The following is a 9,410-nucleotide window of genomic DNA, read 5'->3' as shown; positions in this document are numbered from 1 at the left end:
GCTGCAGGAGGGTTTGGATGATCCTCTGGGGCACAGGGGGTGACTCTTGGGGATGGGCCTGTGCAGGGCCAGGAATCAGACTCGATGATCCTTGTGGGTCCCTTCCAACTCAGCATATTCTGGGATTCTGTGGTTTGTTTGTGCTGCTCAAGTGGCTGGTATGGAACAATGAGATTTGCACATGGGAAGAGTTTTGCATCCAATTTTTTTGCAGCCATCTGACCCGGGAGTTTTGCTTTCTACATAAACGCTCTGTCCTGCTTGCCTGGGTAATGCTTCAAGCGTGGTTTCTGTGTGCCTCTCCTTCTTCTGAAGGCTGTGCCAGCCATGGCATCTTTGGAAATGAAAGTCCTGAAAAATTCTCGCACTTTGTTACCAAGTGCTGGTTTTTTCCTTTTACGACATCGATGGTATTTGAAACCGAGTAGGTCCGAGGGCACATAATTCCACCCTTTTCTGTTTCAACGAACGCCTGCCTCGGCTGCCAGCATGCTCCTACAAACCCCCCAGCCTGCACAGAGCAGCAGAGCTGAACTCATGCCAGGAAAGTGCTTGTCTCCTAAGAGGTAATGTTTAAACTTGTGTATTCCCAGGTTTTGTAATTACAGGTTATTCATTTGGTTTTCATTCTTTCAGCAAGGTCTGAGATGTTGGTGTCGTGTGTTTTCTGCCTGATCTACACAGATTACTTCCTCATCTTCATTTATTCTTTTAAAGATATATCACTTGAACTTCACCCCGTGACTTTCTTGCCTGACATCAATCAGGAGAATATTTAAAAATTAAAGAATTAAGTATTTTTCAATAATGGTAACTCTTTTGCAAGAGATGAAAAGATTTAAAACCCTGCAAGCTTGTCACCGAATGACAGAAACTCTGAATTCTGAAAGTTGTGCACACATGCAGCCTGGCCTGTGTTCAATGTCTTGACTGCCATGAAACTAGGAAACTAGAAACATGAATTAACAGAAAAAATTCGTAGTCTAGCTCTGAAAAAGGAAAAAAAAAAGGTAAATACTACACAGCTCTCATTTATGAGAGCATTCTTATTTTCCAGAAGACATCAGTTTAATTCTCCAGATACTCTCAGTATAGCCAGTAACTTTTGTTCTCCCCCCACATAATACTGCACAGGAGAGTGTCTCTTTAAATTCATTTATAAAATAATTCAGGACTGTGGGTGTCTTTGATCTGTTCCTCTCTGCTAAAGTACAGAGGAGAAGAACATGTCGCTTAGCAACCCCGCTTAGCCAGCACTGGGGGAGACAGGAGGGATGGATGGTCCAGAGCCACAAAAGGGGAGGATTAAGCCCTGTCAGGAAACTAAACTTCGGACAAAACTGAAGCAAGCGAATAAACAAACATTTGCAGAATTGGGTAATCTCACTGTTTCTTTTTTTTTTTTTTTATTTATACCCCACTTCTGGTCTATTAATAGCAATCTTCCTCCCAAATGAGAAAATCCGGCATGGGATGGACGACGCAGGCTTCAACAGCGTCAGGCTGGGTTTCAGCTGGAGGGAACCTGAAGTTTAATTTTAAACCAGTTCAACAGATTTTAAATAGAATTAGTGTTGTCAAGACTAATCGTAACTAATTTCATACTGCAGTTTTCCTCTTAACACTTCAAATAAATTTTGTGTGAGTCTCACCCTGTTGGGCAGACCAAATGTCCCCAGCCTGGCTTATCCAGGGTCACTTACTTTGTCATAAATAAACCCCAGATTCTCTGAGCAGTTACCAGGCTGTGATTTGCTGGTAACTAGGTAACATCTTAGTGGCTGCAAAAAAAAATACCCGTTAGGAAAGTAACTTCGCACCGAAGGTGAGCCCTCAGCCAACCTCTGCCCTTCCTCAGCTGCAGGACAGCGACGTCCTGCAGAGCTGTGACAGGAAGGGGCACCAGCTCAAACCCTCCTCCTCTTGCCCTTGCTGTCCAGTGCCAGCCTAGAGCAGCCCTGATTTATTTTTTTCTCGAACATCAAACCCCAGAGCTCTGCATGATTCAGTTATGGAAGAGAAAACAGTGCAAAAAACCTGTGTCAGAGGAAGAATGGCAGAACTAGCCCACTTCAGCATCTCACACAGATGAAAAACAGCTCAGAATTAAATACAGGTAAATTATTACACCTCGTCTTCTATCATAAAGATTGTTTAAAATCTTAATTTTCATCCCACTGTCATGTTCTATTCACCTATAATTTATTACTGAACAGTTAAGCCCTAATGGTTTACGTCTCTCCTAGAGCCCAGTGCAGGCAATCCTGTGCTCAAACTCTAGTAAAACTGCAGATTGTTAAACTGAGTGCCTATCTCCATCCACAGGTTGGAAGCTTGTCTAAACTGGCCTCTGCTGCATATTCCAACAATTACAAACATACCTGAAACCAGACATGGTTTGACTCTGGAGTAACCTTGTTTTCATCTGGAAAGGGAAGTGGTAAGTGCTAGTGTGGAGCTCACTCAGAGCTAAGCTCTTAGAACAGTGTACTGAAGAACTTAGAGCATAAGTGACAAGATAATTTTTTATTTCCCATATGTAGCAAAGATCTGTAGGGCAGAACTCAGTCTTCAATGAGAATTTTACTGGTTACTGCAGGAGAGCCTGGATTTTACCCAGGATTTCTGAGTGTGCTTTTTGTACTGGCAAATGCTCATGTAATGTGATTCTTTGGAGAAATTTAATTGAAGAGAAATGTGTAAGGCACTTGGCATTAAGTGGTCTAAGTTTGTTAACGTAGAGTATGGAGAATGAAGCCCAAATTAGAAGCAAATAACACTAACTAACTGTGAGCATTTCCATAAAAATTACTTTAGGGTGAAGCTTGGATTCTTGTAACACATGTTTTCTCTATGCTTTCACTTTAATGATCCAAACAAATTTAGAAGCTTTATTTGAAATGTCACAAGCTGAAGCAAACCCCATTGATTTGACTTTGTCTTTTCTCTCAATTACACCAGGGTCAACAACTCTTTACTGTAACTCAATACTGAAAAAGTATTTTTGCTGACTGCCCAAATCGAGGGGGAGGAGGAGTCCAGAAACAGAAGAATTCTTTTACTTGTGCTTGTGTTCACAGTACCAGTTCATACACTTGGTGGTTTTTATTTTTAGGAAACAGAAATATGTAATACCCGTAAGGCCAAGATGATCTTTGTTGGAAGTTCTTATTACAAACACTTTATGTGATTCCTCCAACAGATACAGAACATCTCCAGCTTCTTGAGCAGACTTTGTCAGGCTGATAGTCTTGAGGAACATGTTTTGGACTACACTGATTTAAAAACCTGTACAATTAACATAGCTTTCTGGTTATGGCATCCAGGTTCCCAGATCAGGATGATACATGAAAAAAAGCATGCAGATAAGGCATCGTTTGCCCAAACATGTCATCAGAAACTGACTTCCTACAGGTATGTCTCAGACTGGAGAATGCAAACACAGATGTGTGATATTTTTCCATTTCAGAACAATCATTATAATATCCCTATGATGCAAATTACCTTCACGACTTCTTAATCCCAGTACTGACAGAGGGACAGTAATCTGAATTCCCAGAAGCACTATGTTGGAGAACTCTCCATTTAGTTCGGCAATTCTGGAAAATACCTTGCCCCAGCTAACAGTATTGGGGAAAAGGAGATTATATCTGGTGTGGTACCATGAGGCAACAGGCCCTGTTCTCAGGGAAGAATCTCTAATCTGAAATGTATCAGACCAGTTCTTTCTCTTGTAATATCCTAAAGGAAAACAGAATTATTCAGCTTTTTGTCACAATGTGTAGAAAAGTGTGAAGTCAAAAACAAGTCTAAGCTCCTCCTCAGTGGAGTGACAATGGCTGTCTCTTTAAACTAAAACCACACTGGTCCCAGTGCCCTCTGCAAAACAGTGGGACATCACAGAAAGTTTTTTTGGTGTTTGAGGTTCAGTTTCCCCAGGAATCAGTAATTACCACAAGGAGAACTGCAGAGATGCGGGACATCTTTACTGCTTGCAGTACCACCACCACACTGCTGCCTGCCAGGCAGATGGCATATAAATGGACTGAAAAATCCACTGAAATGCTTTGATGTTGTATAGATGCAGAATTTGAAGGGATTATGAGTGTTTGTTTTTAAAAGAAAATTAATAAAAGGCTATGGAAAATACTGGTGGTATAGAAGAAGAAGAGGAAATTCTCATGGTTTTTCTCACTGTGTAAGGAACATGGGCATTCACAGAGGGAGATACAGTGTGCAAAAAACCCCAAACAAGCCCAAATAAACCATTCCCTGTTGGATTTCACTATGTGTCCTTACTGCCAAGCCTGTCCCTGCCCACCTCAGGTGAGTAGGGATCATGGCCCAGCCTGCCCAAACCAGCCCTGCTCGCTCCTGTCTCTCATCAGAGGCACCACAAGTAGCACCCACATGGTGCTGCAGCACTGAAAATTTGTGACTGGAAGCCAATGGTTTGGCAGGAGAGAAAAAAATAGGTGCAGAGAGGTCCCTGTCCTCAGAAAGCCTACTGAACCAAGCCTTTTTCCTTGGAAGAAGTCGTATTGGCATGGCAAATTTAAATGTAACAGTGACAGTGGCAGAATATTTCCAAGAAAGCCCCTTATTAATATTTTGGCAGCGTGAGATTGTTTTTTTCCCAGTTGCACATGTTGCTCCATCTGCCACAAAGCCATTGGTTCCAACAGCCTGGCCTTCCCTGGTAAAGGGGCACCACGACACGTGATGATTTTTGTTGGGCTGTGAGGAGAGGAAGGTGCTAGGAGTGTGTATGTGTGTCTCACACTGCAGTGCTGTGCCCTGTTGGCGAGGAGTTTGCTGTGAGAAAACAAGCCAGCTGAGGAGGTGTTTCCCTCCTGTTTACTAGCGTGTGAACTATTAATTTAGTTGTGTTTGGTACCTTAACTGGTGGCCTGTTCTTAAAGGGTTTGAGCAGAGGGTAGTGGGCTACATAGCTTGCAATAGCAGCAAAGGCAAAACATTGTTGAAATTTAGTAGAATTCTGTAAATAGGCTTTTAAGAATCACATTAAACAAGAAATGGTTCTATTTTTCAACATCAAGTGCATAATTTTGGAGTATACAAAAGTTCTTTCGTAATTAAAAAAAAAATTGAGCATTTTTGTCTTTTGTTCTTCATTGACATCACACCAACTTCTCACCGTTCACAGGAACAGGAGGGAGAGTCCTCCATGCCAGGACAGCCAGGGCACACCAATCATCCACGTGCCATCCCTGCTTCAGCTCAGGACTCTATCTTCTGAACCTCAGGTCACCTCCCAACCACGGTGGTACTGGCTTACCCGGGACATTTTTGGAGCTTAACATCATAACAAGTGTGTCTCTGCAAAACACTCCGTTTTTAGAAAAACATCACATTTCCACAAAGATACTTTCCTGATTTCTTTTTCTTAAATCTGAGTTATAATGAGGGTAAGAGGTATGTGAGTCCTTAAACCTAAAGGAGACATCCAATGGAAAAAAGCAATCTTAATTCTAAAATGACTGTTTCAGCTATGACTTGTAATCTGTGCAGTTTTATCTGCTTGATAATACCCCGCTTAGTGTTAGATCTAAAAAAAGAATGAAATGAGAAAATCATGCCTTTGATATGCATTAAGTTATTCAGTTAGTAAATTAGTGAATCTTATCCTGAGTGTTATTAGCTATTAGCATGTTACACTTCTTGATGTTGCTCATGAAGAGTGCATATGAAAATGAGGAAAAAAAATTCCCTTTTGAAGTTCCTGCCACTTGAATTGTTGACATTTCTTTTAATTGGTGAATGTCCTCTTGAATGCAGTATTCCACTGTCTGGTTTTATGAGAGATTCTTCATTTTTAATTTGTTCTCCCATTGATTAGACTTTTTTTTTGAATGGGTAGCTCTCAAGATAATTAGTCTTTCAAGGGAACCATGTTCTCCTAAATAGTTATTAATGAGTATCTCCCCCATTCAGTACACTTAAGCCTTTTTCATTAGGGGAATTTCAAGCTTACATGTGGGCTGGTTGAACCAGGCCTGGTACCACCAAAGACAGTGGGAATCACAGGAATCACTACAGATTTCAGGAAGAATGAGATCAGACCCTGGGAGTGAAGAAAGATCATTTACATTCCCTTTGTCTTTGGCAGATGTCTGTTTTCTGGGACTACTTACAAACAGTTCTTCAGGATACAGGGTAGATTGAGAAGGGAGTGAAATGAGTGAAAGAAAACAAGGTGATTCCATGTGAACCAGGACTCCATCTTCAAAGGATCCCATCAGCTGCTGCAGCTGGGCCAAGGAGCCTCAATTAGTCTGCCTGGTTCCCAGTGCTGGAAATGTACAGCTCCCTTTTCTTTAAAGTCAGTGTACGTAACATAAACCCCTAAAACCAACAATCATTCTGTATCTGAAGTTACTTTCCCACTAAAGATCCAAGGATCTTCAGTCAGAATGTGCTTTAGTTTAGGAATTGTTGCCAGTGTTACCCTCACAGTTAAGAGCACACTGGATAATAAAATACTCCAACATGTCACACACAGCTACAGTGACCCGATCCCATTCTGGGTCCTGCTTGGCTCCCCTAAGCCAGTTCTTGTCCCTTCCCTTCCTCTCGTACTTAACCTTAAACTCTGCCCCGAGCATTGCTAGGTATCTTCCTGCTGAAATACAGTCTTACTTTTGTATGTCACACTCTGTCCTTTCTGTTTGCTCTTTCAAAACAGACTGAAACATCCTCATCCCTTCTGTGCCTCCCCATAGCTCTCCTGCTGTCTTTCCCTGCTACCTCCACACTTGGCCATTAAGGAACCTCTACCACAAACATGGATTTTCCTGCCATTCCTGGACAGACTTGTCTTCTATCCAAACCAGAATCTCATGGCATTTCTCCATGAAAGCTATCTGATCAAGGTCAGTGTCCTAAAGCAGGTGGGTTTAGAGTCTTTCAAGCTCATGCCATCAGTTTATTTCCCACTTTCTGTGAACAGCATGATCACTGCTTTTTTTCATTCCCATCTGCTGTCTCGACCAACAGAGGTCACACCATGGGCCAGCCTGGACTGACTGGATTTAAATTTGTCCCTTATTTCTCCATGACAGAAATGGCATTTCAGATATGTCCTTTTCTGAGAACTAAAGCTTTGAACCAGGCTCTGATGATCTTATGGCTCACATCCATAACATTCCTGCTTTCTGGGCTCGACCAATGCACTTAGGATAATAAAGTCAAATAATTTTATCTAATTTATGACTTTTATCCTTACTAGACTCTTCAACCTCCTTTTGTTTCCTGCTTCTCTGTCGTTTCAAATAAGTTAACTCCTCTTTGCTTTCCCAGTGCCCTCCTTGACCCACCTGCCCTATCCATCGCTTTCACTAGGAAATTGCTTGTCCCTCCCACGGGCAGTAATTCCAAAATTTCCTCTGTAGCCAAGAAGTCATTTCACCCACAAAGCTATCTCCTAAATCTCCTGAAGATGCTGTGAGTGGATCCTTGTTTTCCTGTGCCATGCACAGATATGGTGAGCACGACCAACGCAGCCGACTCTTTGCTTCCACCTCCTCCTGCTTGTCTGTTGGGCTGGTTTGTCCCCAGCTGTCACTTCCCTGCCCTGGGGTTGCTCTTTTCATCCACGTTTATGCACAGCCAGTTTCAGTGGGTTTTTATTCCATCCTTCAGCTTTCTAAAAGCTACAGAAAATAATAGTTGGCTGTTTTGTCTCTGCTTGTACTGATTCTTCAGTCCCTGAAGACCAACATCTTCCTTGCAATAGACACTAGTAGTTTGTTCAGAAGAAATTGCTCAACACCTTCAGTACGAAAGAAAAGGGTCAGAAACATCAACATCACCTCTCGGGTAGAAAATCAATATGAAAATAATGAAATTGAAAAAAAAAATTTTAAATAAAGCCCAAGGTGATCCAACACAGGTTGTAAAAGCCAGAATAAATGGCCAACCAAACAACCACCGCAGAGTCGTAACTTAAAGAGAAGCTTGACTTTGGGGAAGAGCAATGTTTATAGAGAGGCTAATTTAATTTTATTGAATACTATTAAAATACCTATTAAAAGTTACAAGTTGTAGTCCAGAATTCTGCAGTGCAGCTCGGAGGAGAGCTAGCATGGGCTATGAGCTGGCCTGACATGGTGATCTATTTCTGATATCATATAAAATAAGCTATTTCAAGAGTGCATTTCCAGGCAAGCTGCCTGAGTGGAGCCCTGCCCTCACTGCAATCAACAGTTTTGCTGGTGACACTGGTGAAATGACGTTTTCCTCTTCTTTTTAGCCTCTGCAAGATTAAATATTGGGCCAGGAAACCTGTATCAGTTCTATTGCATGCAATACCAGTGATTTTAAACACAATATCTGCTTAGGATGATTACTAAATGGAATTTGAAAAGTGATTTATTAAGATAAATTATTTTTTTTGGTTTATTGCCCGGATTTCCTAATTGTGCCATGTTACTTTGTATGGTAGCTGCCTCTGCTGTACCAGGACAAAATATACACTTAAGCCTTTGGGCATGAGAGGTGAGTCGTTTCCATTCCCCATTCCACTAGAAAATCAACAAAAGCAAGCCTTTAATAGTATGAATTCCATTATGGCCCAGCTTGGCAAGCACCTAAATCCTGCAAGTGCTATGATAATTTATCTTTGAACTCGTTAGTAGCACAGCATAATTAACAAGTAAGCTGTAGGAACATGCCGTCGCTCTGTATTTACACGGCATTTGCTGTGCAGTTGTGGTATAATTACAGAGATTATACCTGCTCTCTAGAATAAGAGTACATGTTGTACCTCATTTTGTGCCATTTCACACCAGTGGAGCAGAGCGCAGCGTGGTGGAGTTGAACAAGTATTTCATTCTGCTGTAGGTAGACGGGTGTGGATCTGCACAGAGTGCTGCTATTCAAACCTGCACTGTGGTTTCAGGCAGCTTGGGGTGGCAACCTGGCTTCTGGAGCTCAAGTGATTTATATTTTGGACTGCTGCCCTTTCAGTGATGTCAGTGAACTTGAATATGCAGATTTAAAAACAGGCAGGCTAGCGTTTGGGTTTTTTCAGTATAGCAACCTTCCTCTCTCATGTATAGTATTGTAGGTTTCTATAGTAATTACAGGAAATGCATGGCAAGAATGTATCTTCTTACAAAGATTTCATTTTTTAGATTTGTTTTATGCCAGCACATCCCCATTTCTGTGCCCTAAAACCCCATTGGTATCACAGTACCAAATGTGAAGTCACATCACGTAGGCACTGGGAAAAAAATACAAGCAAATGATGAAAAGTGCAAAGAAACATGCTGTGCCTCTGAGTTGGTCACATTTTATGTGATTCAGCGTAAACTGTAAGTAAAACTAAGTTAAAGATTCTATTATGTTTGAGATCTATATCTAGCAGGAAGGGGAATACTGTACACAGC

At 41.6% G+C, this 9,410-nt stretch overlaps 1 long non-coding RNA gene across 1 annotated transcript; it reads left to right on the top strand.

Moving 5' to 3' along the window:
- Window positions 1-466: 466 nt before the first annotated feature.
- On the top strand, window positions 467-9,056 carry LOC108505191. Its single transcript, XR_001877416.1, has 5 exons — window positions 467-566; window positions 1,993-2,116; window positions 2,326-2,440; window positions 3,327-3,414; window positions 5,168-9,056. It is a non-coding gene; the product is annotated as an uncharacterized LOC108505191 (long non-coding RNA).
- The last annotated feature ends 354 nt before the right edge of the window (window positions 9,057-9,410 follow it).

This window comes from Lepidothrix coronata, unplaced genomic scaffold, assembly GCF_001604755.1.
Source record: "Lepidothrix coronata isolate B3197 unplaced genomic scaffold, Lepidothrix_coronata-1.0 Scaffold186, whole genome shotgun sequence".
Classification (NCBI taxonomy): Eukaryota; Metazoa; Chordata; class Aves; order Passeriformes; family Pipridae; genus Lepidothrix; species Lepidothrix coronata.
This window is presented reverse-complemented; position numbering and strand designations above follow the sequence as displayed.